This window comes from Diabrotica undecimpunctata, chromosome 5 (genome assembly GCF_040954645.1).
Source record: "Diabrotica undecimpunctata isolate CICGRU chromosome 5, icDiaUnde3, whole genome shotgun sequence".
Lineage (NCBI taxonomy): Eukaryota > Metazoa > Arthropoda > Insecta > Coleoptera > Chrysomelidae > Diabrotica > Diabrotica undecimpunctata.
Window position 1 is genome coordinate 135,826,243 of NC_092807.1, and position 22,471 is coordinate 135,848,713.

General features: G+C 31.9%; 1 long non-coding RNA gene across 1 annotated transcript in view; it reads left to right on the forward strand.

The window, feature by feature from the left end:
* The first annotated feature begins 1,941 nt into the window (after positions 1-1,941).
* The window catches only part of LOC140441834 (uncharacterized), a 57,799-nt gene continuing 37,269 nt past the window's right edge, over positions 1,942-22,471 (forward strand). The window contains exon 1 of the long non-coding RNA XR_011951037.1: positions 1,942-22,007. This is a non-coding gene — a long non-coding RNA (uncharacterized lncRNA). The remainder of the gene's footprint in view (positions 22,008-22,471) is intronic.

Here is a 22,471-nt window from a genome sequence, read left to right on the forward strand (position 1 = left end):
CTGAGGAAAGTATATGGCCCGGTACAAGAGGAAGATGGCACATGGAGAATCAGGAGAAACGACGAGGTTAATGAGTTAAATGAAGGTTATGACATTGTAAGATTTGTGAAAAGTCAAAGACTGTCATGGCTGGGACATGTGCAGAGACAAAGCGATGCAAAAACAACTAAGAAAATGTTACAATGGAAGCCCATAGGAAGGCGAAAAAAAGGAAGGCCCAGAACGAGATGGTTGGATGACGTGGAAGACGACCTGAAAACAATGAACATAAGACAATGGAGAAGAAGGGCACAAGAGAGATCTGAATGGAAGGACATAGCCAGACAGGCAAAGACCCATCCAGGGTTATGATGCCAAAAGAAGAAGAAGGTAGCATATATATTACGGAAGAAAAAAGGATGCAGATTGACAATCCATAAGCAACAAATTGTTTTTTTTAATGGGTACATTTAACAAAATGTACCCAAGCACTTTTGTGCTATTTAAAGACCAAAGGTTTAAACCTAAATGGTCTGATCACTTGCCCCCTGGCTCAAAAGCTATTGTCACATATGTAGTACGACAAAGGTAGTACGACATGCGAAGAATTTGTTTTGTGGCTTGACTACTTCTTTTCATTCAGAAACCCTGGTCCTACTCTAATATTTGATGAAGCTTAAAGTCACCTAGATATTTCCGGTATTTATCCGTTTAAACCAGACGCTATACCTGAAGCTGCCTTTGCTCAAAATATAAACAGAGAGGCAATACGGTTACAAAAGAAACAACAAAATGTAATTCGTGGTTTAATCAAGTAAAAACTTTTTACTCCAAATGCTTAAATAGTTCTTTTAAAGATACAGGACTGCTGATTACACAGGAAACTAAATTATCTACCATAAAGAGAAAGCCAGCTTTAAACAGTAAAGCCCATCAAGTTACCAAAGATTTGTTAGTACCAATACCAAAATTGCAATCAAAGTTGTGAAAAAAGCGACGAACAAACGACAAAAAAACTACAAACGTAATGAAGAATCTTGGTATTGTTTTCCTTGTAACATCTGCAGTAAAGAAGATATGCGCTTGTACATAGTGTGCTATCGTTATATTCACGAGGTCTGTACAGGACTGACTAAAGATGACAAAGAAACGTTTACTTGCCCTCACTGTTCGTAAGTTATATTTTATTTTTTTTAGAAAAATGTGTCACTGTTAACTGTAGTTCTGCAGTGTCTAATATTGACATGGGTGGCAATAATAGGAGATATCCTAATATTGCCACTCGAAACGTCAATAAAAAAGTATTGTTTATTTGGTTTTTTGATATAATTAAAATATACTATTAAAGAAAATACATTTCATTACTACTACTCAAATTTGATTTCATTTAGTAATAAAAGTGTAGGATTTATTTAGAACCAAACGGTAAGGTGGCAATATTTGGCTCACTTTCCTTACAAACATTAATGTCAAACATCAATAAACTTATTTTAACCTTCAATTGTGGCTTATTCCTATTAAAATCGTAATTACTTTAAAATGTTACAAGAAAATAGCTCCAGAACAATAGATAAGATTTAGATAAGAGAAGTGAGTGTTCTAAAAATGTCGACAGTCAAATGCACACAAGTAAGAGAGAGCGGTTTTAGTTGGTAGGCAGGATAATAGATACCTGAATCTTTGGCACTGCTATCTTTAGTACTTTAAATTAAACTAAAACCCAAATTTTAGGGACTCAAAATGGAGGTAGCATAAAATAATTTCGAAAGCTTCCCCTCAGGCAAATTATGGGTGCGCCACTGGCGTCAATCTTTATCTACTTTGTGACTACTGCACACTTTTTACGTTATTTAATGTGCTTTAATTAAAATAAATAAAATTCTTATAGCTTGTACTTACCTTTGTTAGTCATTTTAAGGCAATCACTACAAAACGAAAGACTCCCCAAATGTTGTTCTTTATTGTCAACTGTGCTATTAACAACATTAAACAGTACTAGTTTGAATTATTTATTTCATCGTTTTCAATATTATAATACTTTTCACTAATAAAAAAAATTTTTAAACCTTAAAATAAAAGGTTTTTGTGACTTATATTATTTATATTAAATTCCTGCAAACTTAATCGCTATATATATATAAAGCGTTTCCATAAAAAAAACATGAAAATATAAACATCCGTAAAAATATGACTGTACAAAAGCACATCACCTTTTCCTCGATTGCAGATTAAAGAATTAACTTTAAATAACTATGGTGTAATTGATATTAATAATCTATTTGGTGTTATGTTGACCTATTAGTAAAAATATATTGAGTTTGCCCAATGTTCACGTAATTAAATATTATAAGATTGGAATTTCTCAGAAAATGGATGAAAATCTGCATTCAAGGTGTATTTTAAATAAAAAAAATAGATATTAACAGCAATACCGTTCTTAAAATGCAAATATTTACCTCCTTATTTAAGCTTATCTCAGTGCAGGTAAATCAAATGAAAACGTTTTATTCATTGGAATATTTTATTTGGAATAAATTTTAAATTCTTATGCTTATAGGGCTAAATTGTACTAATAATTTTCTTCGTCAAAAACTGTTTTCATTCGATTGAATCTATCAAAATAGACGCTATCATGCTCATCTATGTACAGACAAAAAGGCTTTATAAAAAAACCTAGTCGTACCAGTCGAGTATTTTATAATTTCTATTACTACCTTTATATTTACACTAACAACAACATTATAATGTATAAAATGTACTATTTTTATGCACTCAGTCATTTACAAGTGTACACACAACAAAAAGAAATAAGTTAGGTTTTGGTAGGAAGAGTAAAAGAAACCACGTTGATCGACCTATCTGACCTGCAGATACGGTTTTTACAGAGTTACAGGAAATGAAATAATTCTTTACGAAAACAGCAGGTTTGGTGTATTTCAATATTTACATGGGAGTTCATAAATCTTTTTTAAAATTACACGAAAGTGGTCTTGCTTTATTCTTTCACTTATAAAATTTTCGATATCTATCTTATTTTGCACCAGATGTTTTACATATTTTTCTTTTATTTTAAGGTTTTTGTTTTTACAGTATCTTCAAGAAAGTATGACTATTACAAACTTTTGGTTGTCACTGTTTGGTCTATTACTGCTTCATTGAATATTTCACCTTCATTGAATATTTACTTATTAAATGCTTCTTTTTAATCTTCTGGTTTTGTTCTCCTTACAACTTTTTTATCATTTTTTTTCTCTAGTTGAGTACTTGGTAAATACTATAAATATAGAAAAAATAGGTTGATTTAAATCTAAAAGAGGCCCATGAAGATATATTTGGATGATGTCGTCTTACGGAAAAATAATGTGAATTGCAAGAACTCGTAATGCAAGTGCATAAAACGTGTCCTCCGTTATTACACTGATAGGTCAATAAAGGCTAACAGGCCTCATACCAAACTATCAATGTCTCTTGGAAATACTCGTAGAATATTTTAAATAAAATACCACATACCATTACCACACAGGATAGTGCTGCCCTTTTTCTTGCACAATTCCCCTTTCTTCTACTGACACCAGCCTACTGCCCATAAACAAATCAGAAACGTCAGCAAGTCAAATTAATCAAGAGTTTCTTAAAGCAAAGCAAATACGATAGATGTTACAAAGTTTACACCGATGCCATCAACAATAAAGACAAAAGTGTAGCAGCAATCTACTCATTAGATTAGACAGCAGCTTACAAATTAACTTCATCTATAACAACAGAAAGAGCTTGCAAATAATTACCGGGACAGATAAGGCTACCATAGCCAACGAATATTGCATAATGTCACTTATAACATAAGAATTGCAACTCAAGAGAAGCTCATTGAATTGCAGGAAGAACTTAACTGGATAAAATGGCATGTATTTCTGAAATATGAAGAAAGAGGAGAAAAGCAATTAGTTTTAAAATAAGGGCATTTGCTGCATTCCATTGGAAATACACGATAGAGCAGATGGCGGCGTAGGCTTCCTCGTGCACAAGAAACACCAAGATAAATTTATAAAAGTAGAGAGTGTAAGCTCAAGAGGTATATACCTCATATTAAAACTGAACGAGAGACGCTCTATTAAAATTATTCATGTATGTGCATTCATGACGAGCCATAACGATGAAGAAATCCAAAACAAAATTTATATATAAGTAATATAAGTACTGCGGAGGATGAACACAACTGCGGATTTGGTCAACATCGTGAAGAGCCGTAAGCTGCAGTACTTGGGATATATAATAGGAAATCAAGGCAGAGACGAGCTACTTCAATGCATTTTGCAAGGTAAAATTGAAGGAAAAGGGCCCTAGGACGAAGAAGAATATCCTGGCTTGCTAACACCTGAGAGCATGGTATAGAAAGACCTCAACACAGCTATTTCGTATAGCAACCAACAAAGTCATCATAGCCCTAAGAAGAAGAAGATAACGCAGAAGTGCCTATGGGCTCATTTGGATACGGAGAGCGAAAAGATAGAAGAGGTATGCTACTAAATTTTTTGTTGCATCATCGGCTCTATGTCATGAACACATTTTTCAAATAGAACCAACAACGTAAGTGGATGTGGGCCAGTCCGGATGGTATAATGAAAAACGAAATTGATTTCATAATCACAAACAGAAAAAATATTGTCCAAGATATTACAGTAATTAATAAAATCACTGTTGGGAGTAAAAGAGAAAGGAAAGAGCAATAATAAGAGAGAGGCATTCTAATAAATGGAAATCGATAGAAGATAGAGTCTTATCAGAATTTCATAACTTCAGAATTTAAAGAAGCAGAACATCTAAATGAAAATAAATTAGATGTAGAGAATTGAAAGACAAATACACAGATAATTTTTTAACATTTTGACAGTTTAACAAATATATCTTAAAATCAATTCGAAAAAAGGCAGACCAAAGGCAGAAGAAAATATGAAATCTCTACACGCCCACCTAAAAGTATATTTTAGATAAAAGGTTATTACAATGTGGCAGGATACCTGGTAGAATTCTCCTAAAGTTAACCATCATGAAATTCCACAATTGAAAAATGGAAGAGAACAAAAGTAACCTTTACCGCCTCTGGATTGGTCATACTCGGTTAACATATTATGACTACTTACTAAAACGAAAACATGCGGATCTGTGTGTGATATGTGTGAAAGTATTTTAAAGATAAATTATTGTTGACATTGTTAAAACTGTATAAGATACTTCCAACACTAAAGAGTGTTATTGGAAAAGACAGCGAAACAAAAATCTTTTCACATTCCTCAGAGACTGCTTGCTTCAATCAAAAATGCAGTATTTTAGATGGTATAGAATTGGCTATACTCATTGTCTATTGTTGTAAGACCTAGTTTTGTAACACAATCCATAAACGTTAATAACCCTGCGTGGTTGATGCGTCATGTAAAGAAAAATTTTTTTTCTAGAATACTCGTTAGAATTATTTTAAATTTTTATTCGTCAATCTTATCCTACTATACATTCTGGTGGAGGAGTAGTGATTACCATCAAGTTGGCCATATATCATAGCATCAGTGTAGCTTCTAGTAGTAAGTAGAGCTACATCAACTACTTTTGCTCAGGTTTAATTTTTTGATAGACTTATTTCTACGTATTTTATTAAAAAAACTTCCTGTTACTAACACGTTTGTCATCTTGGTTTTTTTAGTTTTAGTTTTTTAGTTATTATCTTGCAACTATAATCGTTTTTAAGCAATAGCTCAACATTTTGAATAAAATGTAAGTCTCTTTTACATCTCAGTTTTATTCTATCTCTTGTCTAACAAGAGACACATTGACTCATGCTAGAAACTAGCAAACAGGTTTGATAATTTTTTACTTATTTCTTTTGTATTAATTTATTGTTTCTAAATAGAAACTTATTGCTGCAGTATCAATAATAAACTAAGAGTCATCCAATCGACTAACTCTATAAATGTAAAGCTAATTAAACAAATAGACAAAGAAACATTGAATATTAAGTCAGATAAAATCAACAGAAGTACTCAAACTTAATATTTCACTTTAGTTGGGCGGCATACATTTTTTGTTTTAGTCCTTTAGTGCCGTTTCACATGTAGCCGACGTTCAGTGCTGATCATCAGTGATGATGAATATATTATGCATAAGCGCAAATTAATCATTTTACATGATTATCGGTCGGCGAGCAGTGTTGCAGTATTTTCGTGATTTGGTTTGCTTATTATTGTGTTGGTATTTGCTTAAAGAGTGTATAAAATAAGTGATAAAAAAGTAATATTTATATTAATACTGAACTATTAATAGCTGCAATACAAGAAGAAAAATGCCTGGGGTTTCTCTTGCGAGGATTATAAAAACCGTGACAACAAATACGCTGCTTTTGAACGAGTGGCTGAAATAGTGATTGCGGATTTTACTAATATATATGAGCAAGAAAAGAAGGATTCAGGTAATTGAAGCAAATTAGTACCAGATTGCATAACTTTTATTGTACAAGTACCTAATATTTGTTGGAATGAAACTAGTTTACACAAAATTAAATTTTCAAGTCTTGCTACAAGACGCGTCCGCCTATACTAGTAAAATAATTTGCAAAAGAATTTTTAACAGAAGTGGCAGATCTTGTTAAAGAAGTAGATGTGTTGATATCTTCTAAACGGCTTATTGACAGTGTATGTGAAAATAAGTAACCGTCTCTTATTCGCACTAAATTATGTAAGAGACAACATGCTTTTACATTTTTTTTAAAGCCTGAAAGATACATTTAGAGGTCTATGGAAAATACGCCATTTATTGGTTAATATACGAAACGTACATTCTATGAATCATCTAGCTCGTGTCAGTCGGTAATTGAAAACTTTTTTCTTATAATTCAAGTTATTTCTTGCATATGGACGTACGACGTGTCTGGTCAACGCAAACGTTTCGTCTGCGACAATAACATATGGTAGAGCTGTTTCATCACCGTTAGGTAATGCAGAATCATCTGGAAGGTCCAGACGTTCGCTTTATGAAACATTACGAAAATATTTATGAAATTTTCTTTTATCTTCTCTGAGGCTGGAGTATAATGTTACGAATGCATACCCACATCTTTTTCTTCGGTTTTTGTTGCCGTCTTCTACGTAAAATAATATAAACGGCAACGGCGCGCACGATGTTGTTTCGCACATACATTATATTGAAGAACTGTAGTACAAGGGGATATACCCACATCTTTTTCTTCGGTTTTTGTTGCCGTCTTCTACGTAAAATAATATAAACGGCAACGGCGCGCACGATGTTGTTTCGCACATATGACATATTGAAGAACTGATCATACGCAGCATGTGAAAATACGATAACGAAGATGCTGCCGGTCAGCACTGACTGTCAGCGCTGAGCGTCGGCTAACATGTGAAACGGCACTTAAAGTCTATAAAATTATAGCCTACCAGTATTACCAGTACTACTATTTAGTCGTTTTCCACTAATTTTTGTTGTAACTGTATTAACTTCCTACTGTTTTCCTAAAAAATCATTTAATACGACGTTCATATGATAGGTTTTGTATAAGTATTAACACCTACTAACTATTTTGTGCAGATTTAGTTCCGAAGAAATTTCACCGTCGAGATTTATTTGAGCTTCCTATACATACTAAGTATGAAAAATCACATTTCATCTAACTTAAATAAAAATATATTTACTATTATATAATATAACAACAACAATGCTAACACTAGCAACAATAAGTATATATATTTTTTTAACTTTTTAACAATCACAACAATGCAAAGCAGATTTTTATTTTATTTCTTTAGAAATATCGTCATCATTAGTTATGCTCACATGCAATTCCCAGAATAACCATTATCCATTATCTTAACTAAACAGAGAGCTTGTAACATGAATGTGGAAATATGTGCCTACTTTATAGATATCACAAGGCTTTTACTTGTGTTTAACACTAAAAACTAGCAGAAATACTCAGAGCACCGAGTATAGGTATCGAATCATCACAAGACTGTATTGGTATAAGATAGCTCAAGTAAGGGTAGACAGCAACATGTCGGAGATAGCCATAAGAAAAGGTGTACGAGGGGGATGTATATTGTCCCCACTTCTCTTTAATCTTTATTCGGAAAACATCTTCGCAGAGACTCGTAAAGGTTATAGCACAGGAATCACAATCAACGGCAAAGCGATTAATAATACAAGATATGCCGATGATAAAGTCGTTTTTGTCAGAAGCTCACAGGAACTACAAAAGCTTTTAGACGGCATTGTAGAATTTAGTAAGTGTTATGAAGTATATGAATATCATCATCAAAATTACAAACCTAAGCTGTAATTAGAATACATAACAGAATCATTGAACGTGTGTCTTCCATCAGATACCTGGATGCACTAATGAACAGTAGTTGCATTTCGACGCAAGCAGTACTATCAAGAATTGAACAAGTGAGCAAGGCGTTAATAAAAAGCAAACATTTCTTTATCAGGCAAGATTTAGACATGAGACTTCGTATCCGAATGCTGCTCTTAAGTATTTTAATTGTGAGTTGTGAGAGCTGAACTCTTAATCACCCACTAGAAAAGTGCATTGAATATTTTGAGATCCTTTACACAAAATACTATGTATTCCTTGGATCAAAAGAACAACAAACACCGGAGTTCTTAACAGAATGTAAAAGAATAAGCAATTGTCGAATCGGTTAAAACGCGTAGCCAAACGTACATTGGGCATGTAATGATGAAAAATTCAGGATAAAAGGTCAATAGGCCGGTGGTAAAATTCTTGGTTCAAGGACCTGCGACATTTGTCCAGCAAAACATCGACCGAGATCTTCAGATATGCTGTTTTGCGCGTAGCTGTATCCAATTGAATTCACAACCTTTAAAGGGAGGAGAAGAAAAACCAAATATTTACCAATTCTATTTGGTTATTTATTCTTTATACATATATCTGCCAGGAAGCTGATCTAGTCGTAGAATAATTCTGGTTTTACATTAAAAAAATGATGATAAAAATATCAATAAAAGGTATATCATTACACATGTTTCATCTGGTACTTAAGAATGGAAGACTACTGCTAGGGAACCAAAAGAATAGCGACTCGCAAAGTAACCAAACCTCCATAGTAAATGCGTTTCAAAAAAGAATTGCCATAAATGGTCTACTAAAGGCATCAAGTTGCACCTTATTTTTATTAGACCTTATATTTACATTGAGACCACACTATGTATGGATTTTAGGACTAGAATGGACTTAGACAAGAGTTTGGGCACTCTTACAGAAAACAACGAGAATAAAGCTCATAAAAGGAAGCTTAGAAATGTGATGGAGTAGATAGTAGATAACAAGGTCATCATATCCGGACATCCCGACTACACCTCGAAAGTGGGTTATTATTGAACAAGCTCTTAAACCTACCATTTTACAGAACTGGAACAGAAAAAAATTACAGAAAAAAAAACAAACCAGCAACTTCCTTAATTAAATATAGTGGTTGTAGAAATTACATAATTGCTTTAACAAAAATCAAGATAGCAGTCCAAGATTTATAAGGCTGGATAAAATGGCCTCAAAGAAAAAATAGGACCCATATGAAAGTAATCAGTAAAACCCTTCGATGAATCTCCAAGTCTTTCTCCATGGACGGGTATTATAGTTTGATATGTGCTGCTAACTCGAGAGCATGGTATAGAAAGACCTCAACACAGCTATTCCGTATAGCAACCAACAAAGTCATCATAGCCAGAATGATCGCCAACGTTCGGAACGGACAGGCACCCTAAGAAGAAGAATGTGCTGGGGAGTTCTTTAATACCAGAATTAAAACCCATAAATCTAATCGTGTGATCGTGTAGTTTGCAGAGACCAAAAGTGAGGACATTAAGATGACATTTGCTCCACTTGGTAAACAAAATAAGGCAAACAGGCTAGCTTGGTGAACAATTCTAGATTTTAAAGCGGCCATTAATGAAAGACTACTGTGAGTGGATAGAAAGAAATCGTAATAGTATATGGGCAATTAACAGAACATTCAGAAGATTATAGGATAACATTTTTGGTAAAATTTATTAAAAGAATAGGATTAGATGCAAAGTTCGTACGATCAACGTACGACCAACAAAAAGTGACTATCCTTAAATTAGAAGAACTAAAACTGGAAAATATTTCCTTTTAAAACGAATAATTGAAAAGGGCCGAAAGATGAGCTATTAATGGTCAAATTAAAGATGCAATCAAACAGATAATAGCCAATACTTTTTGATAGATAATAACACATTTTAAATCATTCATCTAGATGAAAAAATATCAATAAAATATAAAATAAGAGAAAAAGGGTAATTAAGGAAAAAAAATGGAAGTAACTACACTAGTGTAAAAGGTAATACCATAGTTGAATGCCTAAATAATTTTATAAACAGAATCACAGAATAAACGAAATCAAGAATACAAAAAAACTATAACATGAGCAATACTTTTAAACACTGTGGAAGAACCACAGTTATGCATATAACATATAAAAGAAAAAATACGAAATTTATATGCAGTAAATAAATAAAATAAGCTAGTCTTTTGAAAACAGAAGGATCTATAGAATTAAAAAAAAAAAAAACATGAAGAACCCAATTGTTAAACGTAAAAGTCTGGCCAAGTAGACATGTCCGTTGTGGCTAGTGGTAAAAGTAAGCAGGTAACCTAAAATTTTTTATTTTATGCTTTTTTGGACTAAAAATAATTCATATATGAAAATAATTCAAATTAAAACCAGGAAAAAAAATACCCTAAGAGTTATGCAACCAGAAATGTTAAAAATCTGTAAATTCATCACGTTTAAACTTAAAATTGAAGATTATATTATTTCTAAATTAAAAATACATATCTGAGAATTGCAATTCATATTTTTATTCAACTTATATTGGCAGTTACTATTATAATATATCGGGAAGTAATACCACCACTCCAATTTTAAAAAATGATAAATATCGCAACTTTATAGAAAATTACCATTTTCTAAAACTAAGTGTGAACATATTTTTTACCATATCAATACTAAACAAATATGGTAATGTTTATACTACACGCTCTAAACTCCATTTTGCATTGTTGAAGGCAATTCACATATAATTTTACCTCATTGAGCCACATTTAACAAAAATCAATATAGCTAACATATGCAAATATAATACTGTTGACCTAATCACACAAGTATTATAAATATTATACAATTAAAATAATCTTTACTTTATATATTGCACATAAGACATTTGTTAGTTGAAATATCGGGAAAATCCGTCACGTATTCTAAAAAGGAGGTAAATATTTTTTTAAATCCACTTTCAATTGGAATATACAAAATTAGGAATTGGTGTTATAAATTGTATTACAATTCTTTTTTAGTTTTTATGGAAACGTTTGGAAATTTACAAGGGTACTATCAACTGGACATCCTGGAAATACACCTTGGGTTTTAATTAAAAAAACGGTTTTGTAGTACAAGTACTTATACTCTATTATTGGTCTGTTATAAATATAGATAATATTGTAACAATATATCAATATTAAATTGATTTGAAGGCTGGAAATACCAAATTCAAAATTATTTGTTACCGTAGTTATGTGACACTTAATATTCTCATAAAAAACCGTAAAAATGATTTGTGACAGGTCAACAGAAGAACGTAATACCGAATGCTACAAAGAACTCTATACAAAGAAATATTGAAGGTAATCCAGTATAGTAGTAAAGCGAATGTTTTGGCTTCAACCTATGTGCGAGTTCCGAAGAACGACACCGAGTGTCATAGATCAGCGAAATTATTAACACTTTTAATATATTACTCGTATACTGCAAATAAAATTACCTGAACTTGTTTATTTAATACAAATATTATTGTAATTTATATAAATATTTAACTTTTTTTAGTGGAATTTTAATTGTAAAAATGAGTAAGTCCTTATATGTTTTATGTTTACAGTTTTTTAGAGAGATATTTTTTAGAGAGCATTGAAAGGTACCTAAACATTTAGGAAGAGCGACACTTAGTGTCATAGATCAGCGAGGATTTTAGTAAACTACAAATAAAAGGACTTAAAATAGTTTATTTAATACAATAATTATTGTAATTTATATTAGAAATCCACTTTCCTCTTTGCATCAATCTGTGCTTATAATTTGGAAACCAATAAACCTTTAATTAACCATTTCTTGTTGTATTTTTACAATTTATAATACAACATTGGCGAAATCGCATTTTCTTTAATGATGATACTTATGAAATGTGCTAATAAAAATGCAAGGTTTCGCCACTTCACGAGCATGATCGTTTCTTATATCCCCTCCAAGTACTTGCGCACAGTGAGAGATTAGAGATTACTTTTACCGAGCAGGAGATATTGAATTGCCATTTATGGTGATCGTTAAACTTCTTACTAAGATGTTACAGTAAAAGGATAATGCATTGGATAAAAACAACTGTATGAAGATCCACAATGTTACCATTGCCGTTTATATAAATCGACGACCTTTTGAGCTAGTATGTTATTTTTATATTAATAAACTTCTTTTTATATCTTTTAACAATACTATGATGATTATTAATAATATCAACGACGTTTTCCCAAGTAGTATTTCAAAATTGTCCAATCTTTTCATATTTTCTCATAGCTTTTGCAGATGTATCTAACGAACACGGCTAGTAATATGACACCACTAGCGACAATCTCTTGTTGCAGACGACTCTACCATTAAGGCAGAATCGTCCACAACTATTTACCATATTTTAATAATATATTTTTGATTTCTGTACTAAAATTTACGCACACAAACAATTTCACAATTTTCTTAATTATAAAATCATGGACCTGACATTTTTTTATTCGACAAACTTTTTAATAGAGTTGTATATACTTAACACAAAATCAACTACTTTTTAATATTTGGTACTGCTAGAGAATATATCCGTTACGAAATAGAGCTTGGATTTTGTAAAACTCGAAATTTTTTTATGTTTTTAAATTTAAACCTTAAACATTTTTATTAAATATCTTATAATTTTTAAAGTGGGTCCGAGGAGTAATAATAATTAACGCAAAACTGTAACTGACATATTCTCATTTATAGTATAAATTATATTTCAAAAAAATAAATACTTGAAAAGTAGCTATGCTATTGTACAAACTTGAATGTCTCATTTTCAAGTTAACTTTTTTTCAAATTCAACTAATAGAATAATATAAATTTACCCTGATTCAAATTATTATAGAATAATGTAACATTCCATGCACAATAGCTGCTGGTTTTCTTTGCATAATATTGACGATCAGAAATACAGAGCATTCCACTAGAAATACGTAAGGATATTAATAAAAACATTATATACCCACACATATTTTCTGACAGTATCGATTAATGGGAGTATTTAAAAATCGACGAGACTATTACTTAATAACAATCTCTTAATGGTGATAACATTCGATTAACATAACAGCCAATATTTTGGAGTGCTCTGTATACAAAACACAACTAAATCAATCAGTCTGAATACAAAATCAATGTTAATCAATACAGAAAATGATCCATAAATTTTAGCAAATCGATCTTTTTTATAAAGAGTTTTATGTAATAAAAATACTCCTATAGTTGGTGGTTCTAAAAAAGCTCACCATGACAAAGGACCTAACAATCTCAGTCAGAGAAAATAAAGAGTATAGGCTATCTATGAACCGAAGACTTTTTTACAAATCTGAACACAAATGTTCTGTTTGTTCCAAATCTTGCATCAAATATCCATTTTCAAAGCCTAAAGAAGAAACTAAGTCTTTTACTAGTGAAATCATGTTTCTCTTTTCAATCCTGATCCCTCGGAAGGAGTGTAGTGGTTATCGTGATATTGTGTATTGTTCGTTTCCATAGATCTCTGTCTCTGGTCATTTCTTTTAACTCATGCATAGGTCTTTGGCATATTCCTATAATTTAATCGATCCATCTTGTTGGGGATCTTTCTCGTGATCCTTGGATAATAAGTCTTTTCATGTTTTCTGTATCCGCTCTCATAACATGTTCAAAGAGTTTTATTTGTTGAAAATGGACTTTGCTGACTCTTAGCTCATTTAGAATTGAAATATTTGTCTGTCCTGTGATCGCTCCACGGAATTCATACTCTCTCCTACGACGACTTTGGCCAGATCACTTCTACGTTTCATTTTTTCTGTAGTGACCCTGTGTTTGTGATCAATGATCCCAGATATAAATATAAGCTTACAACATCAAACCGTGATTATGTGTGAATGATTGTTATGCAGTTCATCCACTATCATGATCTTTATCGTTGATATGTTTAACTGCAGACCAAATATTTGACTTCAAGTGCTTTTCTCATAATATACTAACCACATGTATTAAATTATTGTGGAGAGAGTATATATTCTTGTGTGGCACCTTATTCTGGATTGAATTTATTTGAGGGTGTGTCAAGCACTTTAACTGTTCCAGTAGTATGTCTGTATAGTTCAGTTATAATTAAGTGTTATGGTGGTAAAATTAAGTGTTACCTGCCATAAGTGTTGCCATTTGACCATGTCGAACGCTTTGCGATAATCTATAAAACAAATGTATACCGGGATATTGAATTCCCTAGATTTTTCTATTATTTGTCTTATGTTTAGAAGGTGTTCTCTAGTATCTCTACCTTTGGTAAATCCTGTTTGCTCTTGGGATATTTCCCTTTGTAAAAAAGTTTCCAGTCTCTCATTGATTATGTGTAGGATTATTTTGCTAGCATGTGAGATAAGAGAGATGGTACTATAGTTGTCACATTTATGGAAGACTAACCCAAACTAACCGATCCAATTTTAATATATTACAAAGAACAATATCGCTGGTAAAGTGGACAACAAAGTGGACTACAAATAGCTACAAATGAGTTTCTATAGGGGCAGAAAATAATATAAAACATTTATAGGATATATAGATGATTCTGGTAGTATTGATCTGGTAGATTGAGAAGTTCCTAGTGTGAGGATTTAAGTGATAATATTTAAGAACAAGGATATTTCTAAAGACCTTTACATCTAGGAAGGCCTAGGAAGAATTTCTGTACGGATACGGACTAGGCACAAAAGAATAGACGGGAAACAAATAAGCGAAACAAGCAGAAGTATTATGAATGGGATGTTATGCTAATAAAAACGTAAGTAACTATCGAAAATATTTCAAAAATAAACAACATATGTTTGAATTACAGGTCTACTATTTTTATGAATACTGAATATTAAACACATTTTACTTTGTTGCCTTAAAATTTTACTATTTTATCAGTATAATTAATTTTCTCAGTTGTTTAAAGAATTATTGGTTATCCATATTAATTTCGTATTCAGACCGATTATATACGCATAACAAAAACTTTTTAATCTCTCAGTATCACAAGAATTGAATATTAGTTCGCACTTTTAAAACTTTGCAAAAAAGAAATCCAAGGTATGGGCTCTTCATAAAAATATCCTTCTAATCGGCCATTTCGGGTTCACAATTCGAAAATAAAAATATCGACACAGGAAGTCATCTGTTGATATGAAGTGGGCGTGTCATCTCGTTGAACGATTTAGTTTATTTTATTCAGAAAAACACTATATTTAAATCACTAAGCACGCAATGTGAGTTTTTTTGGCAGTCGACATTTTTTGCACAAAATCTAAACTAAAAGATGGTGTTCTATGTAATATTGAATTGCTACAAGATCAGTTCAATATTTGTTTCGCTACTTTCCAAAAAACTACAAGATCTTACAGTTAACAAACTTTATTTAGCATGTTCTCATTTTGTTATTCTACATAGGAATGCCAAATTTTGTTAAAAACTCATAAATGGGCTCAAACTGAACATTAACTTTGAATATTTTATAATTATATCGAACCATCTAATTCACTAAATATTTCAATAATTTATTCTATTTTCTTTTAACCAAATTAACTTTAGTGACCATAATGTTCAATGATGTTCTCGATGCCATACCAATTACTGAATATGTTGACTGTACAAAACAAGACTATCCTCATAGTTTTAGATCGTGCCATTTTTTTAAATGACATGATGCAGTGTTAACCCTACCTCATATTAAAACCGTTTGTTTGAATCCATAAAAATATCGAATTGCTCAGTGGGACATACTTTCAAATGGACGCATTCAGAAGATTCGATCGTTTATCACTTTTACACATTTTAACGGATACGTCCAAATTTGTACTACTAGCCGAACACCAAAAAAGCGTAGATAGGGGAATCAAACCAGAAATTACATGGGGTACATAAAACAGCTTATCACCCACAGCTTCATTTTGTCATAAAACAGAACCAGCATGTGTTAGGAAATAGTCAGCAAATGTCAGTTTAATCCCATTGCCAGCAAGTCCCCCGCGTACATTGTGCGAAGCTGTAATATTCGGCAATCCAATTCGGTCAAATAGGTACATTCAAAATTGCCTTCATCTTTTCCTCTAACAAATTTATGTAATACCGTACAGACTTTTACTATGCAAATCGCCGTAAATTCTTGAATATCTAACTGCCCAGACGGTGGAATATTCGCCATTTATTTGCCAATACATATACCAAACGCACACTTAGTATATCGCCTTGCTCGTGTTAACTGACTTTTTTGTTTAAATGTATTCGACCAAAACGTATAAGTAAATTGTCATAAAGCCCAAAATCTTCATCATCAATAAACTCAAAAGGTACAGTTATTTGCGACTGTTCGTGCAGAGACATGGGGTTGGATATATTTATTGAACCCTACATGAGTTTCTTTCAAACTATAGATTCTTGAAAAATAGAATTTCTATTCACATAAGTATATAAATGTCGATTTTCGGAATCGACAATATTTGCTAGTAGTACCAGAGAGAAATAGTCTTTGTAGGTAAAGTAGATAGAACCAATGTTATTAGGTTTTTGGGTTGAGTGTGTTTACCTTAAAAGGCTCCTGATTTTCCTAATTGAAGGAAATTAACTTTTCTCCAAAATCTGTTCGCTTGTACGTTTTATTTCTATGGAGAATTCGGAATTTCCATAAACCCAACAGACAAATTACTCCATATATTTTAAGTAACTTTTATCACTCTCTTAATAACCGTAGAAATTCAACCTCTGAATGAATAATGAAGGTCTTTGTAAGAATATCCAGATGCTAAATACTTAAAAAGTCAATATTTCATTGCTGCAGGAAAGTTGGTGGTAAAAAAATGGACACATATTTAACATGTATGTGCGAAATAATTTAAGAAATATAAGAATGAAAAATATCTGGTTTTGCTGCCAACAAACCGAGACTTTATTTGCACAAATGTCTTTATTACAGGAAGTCACAGATATGAGTGCCGTTCATGAAAGTACCGACAAATGTGATGACAACGACACTATGATAGATGGTATTAATTCTGAACGCAAAATACCGAAGGTGCTGCAAGTACTAAAAATGTAAAACACAGCCTATTACATCCACGAGAAAAAAAAGGAACTAAATGTACTCGAGGAAAAAATGTTGAAGTGCATGGCTTCTTTCAACGTTACAAAAAGAAGGGACAAACCACCATGTAACATTTTTTAAAAATGTTCTGTCCTTGGTATACTCATTTGATAAGGTGCTGAAACTTTGGAATTGCAAATCACTACACTTAATTCAACAGATCAAAGGAAAACAACAGCGACATTTCGGATCAAATCGTGCACACGTGCAGTAGGCTATATACAAACCTTCGGTACTCCATCGAATCAACAGTAGGCACCCTGGACAATCAGTGTCTGTTTTGTCAAATCGTTTTTACTTTGTTTAACAGCTCATCAAACGTTGACATTGACGTTTTAAAGGAATTAAAAAATTTTAGTTTATCCGTAATTAGCTGACACAAGTTTCTAGAAAGCTCCCAAATTATATCTTTGTCTTACAATAGAATGTTCCCAATATCTTCTTTTTGCCGTCTTCGGCGTTTTATACACCAATACATCGTAACAAATGTATTGAAATCTATTATTTAAGTTGCCTCCAACTAAGTCACTGGGCTGTAATATTCATACCGTGTGACTGAATGTCTCGATTCGAATAAAACATCGTTTCGAATAAATTATCGTATCGTGATTGCCGTCTGAACAAGCTGTTAAACCGTCAATAAAAGTATGGTCGTTTAATGCAAAAACAGTATAATAAAAACTAAGTGTAATAAAACGTTTTGTTATTGCTAGTGGACATTCATCTCTGTATCGTGCAATAAAAAAACGTTTTATTACACTGTTCTTGCGATAAAAGAACATACCTTACATTTATACGTAAATTTTTTATACATATTTAATCTTTTCTTTTATAGGACAGTGGGAGAAAAACTTGAAAATATAAAAAGAAGTCAAATTATAACAAAGTTGACACTGTTTCCTGCTTTCGTTATATTTTACACCACGCTAGTTTTAATCTAGATATCTATAAATTGAGTATCCATTAGATATTCTTCGCTCCTCACTTATAAAAATCGGTAGAGTCAAATATTTTTAGTGGGGGATTTGTTAAACTTTTTACTCCTACATTCACTTCACTTTTTCTTTTGTAGCCTATAGCGTCTAACTTTTTTGTTAATTGTACATTTTGAATTTTTAATAATACCCACTCGATCCATCTACATTAACCGCTTAACGTACTCATCCGAGTTAACTCGGCAATAATCTACGTTTCTATTTTCACATAACCGAGTTACCTCGTGCTTAAAATATTTGTAAACTAACGGTTCCCCCCACTTTCTACGATCGACCGCCAACTGGAATGTTTAGTCAAGGCCAAAGTTGGTTAACTTTAGTGCGTTTGGAAGGCAAATATAAGTGGCATATTTATTCGTCTCTTTATTTATTTTTATAGTTTTTTAATTCTTTTATCGACTGCAAAATAAGTAGTGATGAGTATTTATTAAGTTTAGATGTATCTGATGTCAAAGCTAATATGGATGAAATAGGTTTAGATACAAGTATCGACCTTTTTTAAAAAATTCTTTAACTTTGGATGATACTATGAGTATGACTATCATACGAACATGGTGCAAATTACAGCCAAATGCTCCTGCACCCCCATATTTTCCTTTAAGTGCTGTTTCGGTTATAAATTTTACTGCTTCTGGAATATATTGCAATTTTTTTAACATTTCTTGAATGGTGACCTAATAAATTCCATTGTAGAAGAAACTAACCGATATACTGATCAAAACAATAGAGAAAGTAGTTTTTTTGGGCCTCATTATTTTGCAAAGCATAATCAAGGACGACACCTTTTTTCTCAAAGTTTTTAAGTAATAAACGGTTTGAAGCAATAAACAACAACCTTCATTTCAGCAACAATGATAATTTCGATGCCGCAACATATCCTAATTCTAAGCTAAACAAAATTTGGAAAGTGTACTATTATACAAAGGTCGGCTTGAATGGATCCAGTATATTCCAATGAAAAGAGCCAGGTTTTGAATAAAAAGCTATCTATTGTGTGAATCAAAAAGTGGTTACGGGTGGAATTTTCTCATTTACACAGAAAGACAGACCAATCTTGATCCAGATTACGCAGACCTTCCAGTTTCAGCTCAAGTAGTCATGACATGTCGAAGCCATTACTCAATCAAGGATACTATTTGACTAGAGAAAATTTTTAAAATATTTCCAATAAAACCGATGTGTACGGGACATTGAAGGTATCCAGAACAGAAGTTCCAACAGAATTAAAACATAGAAAGTTGCGAAAAGGTGACATTATAGCCTTTCAAAGAGGCAAGATGTGTGCTCTCAAATGGAAGGATAAAAAGGATATGATTCATTTCAACTGTCTATTCCAACGCTACCCGGGAGGTAACAAAAAGACTACATTTGTTATCGACTACAACGATATGATGGGCGGTGTCGATCGTGGCGATCAGCATCTAGCAGATTACAATCTTCCACGAAAAAGAGGAAAAAACTATTATAAGAAAATTTTCTTTCACTCATTAGATTTGGCTTTGTGGAATTCCTTTGTATTATTTCGCAAAACTGGACGGAATAAATCATCATTAGTTTATAGACTGAAACTAATACAACTTATATTGGAAAAATATTATTGAGATGATTCCGCATGTCGCAAACGACGTCCATCAACGAGTCTTACACCTGTTAGACTCACAGGGCGTCATTTCCTCGAGTATATTCCGGCTACTGCAAAAAAACAAAAACCAATTCGTCAATGTGGAGTATGTAGCAGAGTTCGAGATGCGCGTGGAAGAAGATTAGAGATATTTCTGCCCTGACTGTGATGTATCTCTGTGTATCACTCCTTGTTGAGTGTATCATACTGTCACCAATATTTAAAAATACGTGAATTGTGGTTTTCTTCTCTTATTTGTAGTATTTTTGATGTAAAAAGATTAGGTCTGAGTAACTCGGGTGAGCGCATGAGGGTATTTGTTATTTTAAATTTTTCTAATAAGATGTGCTTTTCTTACTTTAGATTATATCTAGTGACAATAGTCTGGAGACTAAAATAATTTAAAAAAGATGACAGAGTTGCTTGCCGATCTAAACAAACAAATTTTAAATGTAGTTATAAATTTTTGTAGTCGAGTTTGTAGTTCTAGTTAAAAAACTATAGTTAATAGCTTGTGTAGACTTTAGGGGCCTGAAACCAATCAACAGACATAAGCATTTGATACCATTTTGATTAAATTTAGGTTAAACATTTTTAACGACGATGCTTTAATATCGTCGGGACATCATATTATTGAACAAATTCAAATAATTTCGCTTATTATTCGTGCTAAAAGCCTATAACAATATTTATAGGTTTGAAATAACTTCAACATTTAAAGTTAAAACATGTTCAGTTTGCTCCCTATTTTTTAAAATTTAGTCAATAAAGACTTGACTGCTTTGGCTGCTTGATAAGTATATTTTATATAGGTTTAATTTATATTTCGCAACAATTTTATATAATTCACAATTCATCTAGAAAAAATTATCAATACATTTTATTGTACAACTGTTAATTTTAGTGCCTCAAAAGGAGTTCCACTGTATCTGTGGAAGTTTTATTCTTATTTGGACGGAGAGGCAAACTCAAAGCGCTCAAGGTTTTACTTTTAACATTACCACCAATTAATCTAAGAATCCGTCATATACTCAAACAATGAATGATATTTTAGTATTAAAATTTTAGAAAAGTTATTTTACATTAAATTTGTAATACGAAGACCTGAATTTTTATTTTACCGAATCATGTGCTTGTCAAGATATGGTAGTTATGAAAAAGTATAACCTTAAGTAATTTATAGAGCTAAAAACTTTAAATAACAATTTAAATAAGAAGGCATTGTTTCAATTTGTATATTACCAATAAAGTTAACAATTATTATAACATAAAACAAAAAGTACCCTAAAAGTATATTTTGTAATCACTGTACGTATTATTAAATTACTCAAACCGTTAAGTTTTTATATTAGAGCAACTATAAATTATAGAAATAATTGCTATAAAAATTAATAACTCTAGTTAAATTTTTCTTATTCATTTAGATGTATCATTCTGATAATTATTATAAAACAATCCAATACAAGATAAAGATTATTATTTTAACCATATATTTGGTATATTGATAGCACATTTTAAACTGTTTGCAACAAATTTCATCATATGAAACTTTTTATCATCTACTATTTATATGTGACTACGCGATTTTTGATATTAGATAAGTTTGAGTATAGGGCAAATATGTTTTAATAACAGCACTTACCACGTGGGGTAAGGTGGCCTAAGAGTGCAGACACCTGTTTTTATTCAACTATATATTTTAGAAGTGGTAGTGACATCTATTCTTTACGTTCTCAACTTTTACCCGTAGAAATACAGACCCTCTGGTGGCAAATTGACAAGTTACATCGTTGTTTATAATTATGCCATTGTGTAAATCGTGCTTGCAGTTGCAGTATAGTTTATGTATAGTTTTGTTCTTGCTGAAAATAACGTGTTGTGTGGTAAGTAGGCACATTTATTACACTTAAATATGATTATTCTACAGATTATGTTTGCCTTTATTTATTTTACCTTGTTTTACTACGTTTTTTGTTTCGAAAATAAAAACCTACGATTTTTTGTACCAGTTAGTACGCTATCACAAGAACAAGAGTACGCATTTTAAAGTTCTGAAGAGTACGCAGTATAGTACTATTAAAGTATAGTAAAGGGCGGTGTACCTACTGTTAAGAAGACAAGTAGGTGTATATTATAATCTAAAGAAATCACTAACAACAGTTAGCATTGCTTTTATAGAAAATTAGTGCTCACACCATCTCACACCTACAACAGAACGCGTCACAGGAACTGATTTTTACTGCGCAACTGATGGAACGAATATAGACTGATATTGAAAATGGTAAATCAAAAAGGCAAATATCTAGAGAACTAAATATTCCTGAGGCCACCATTCGCAAGCGTTTAA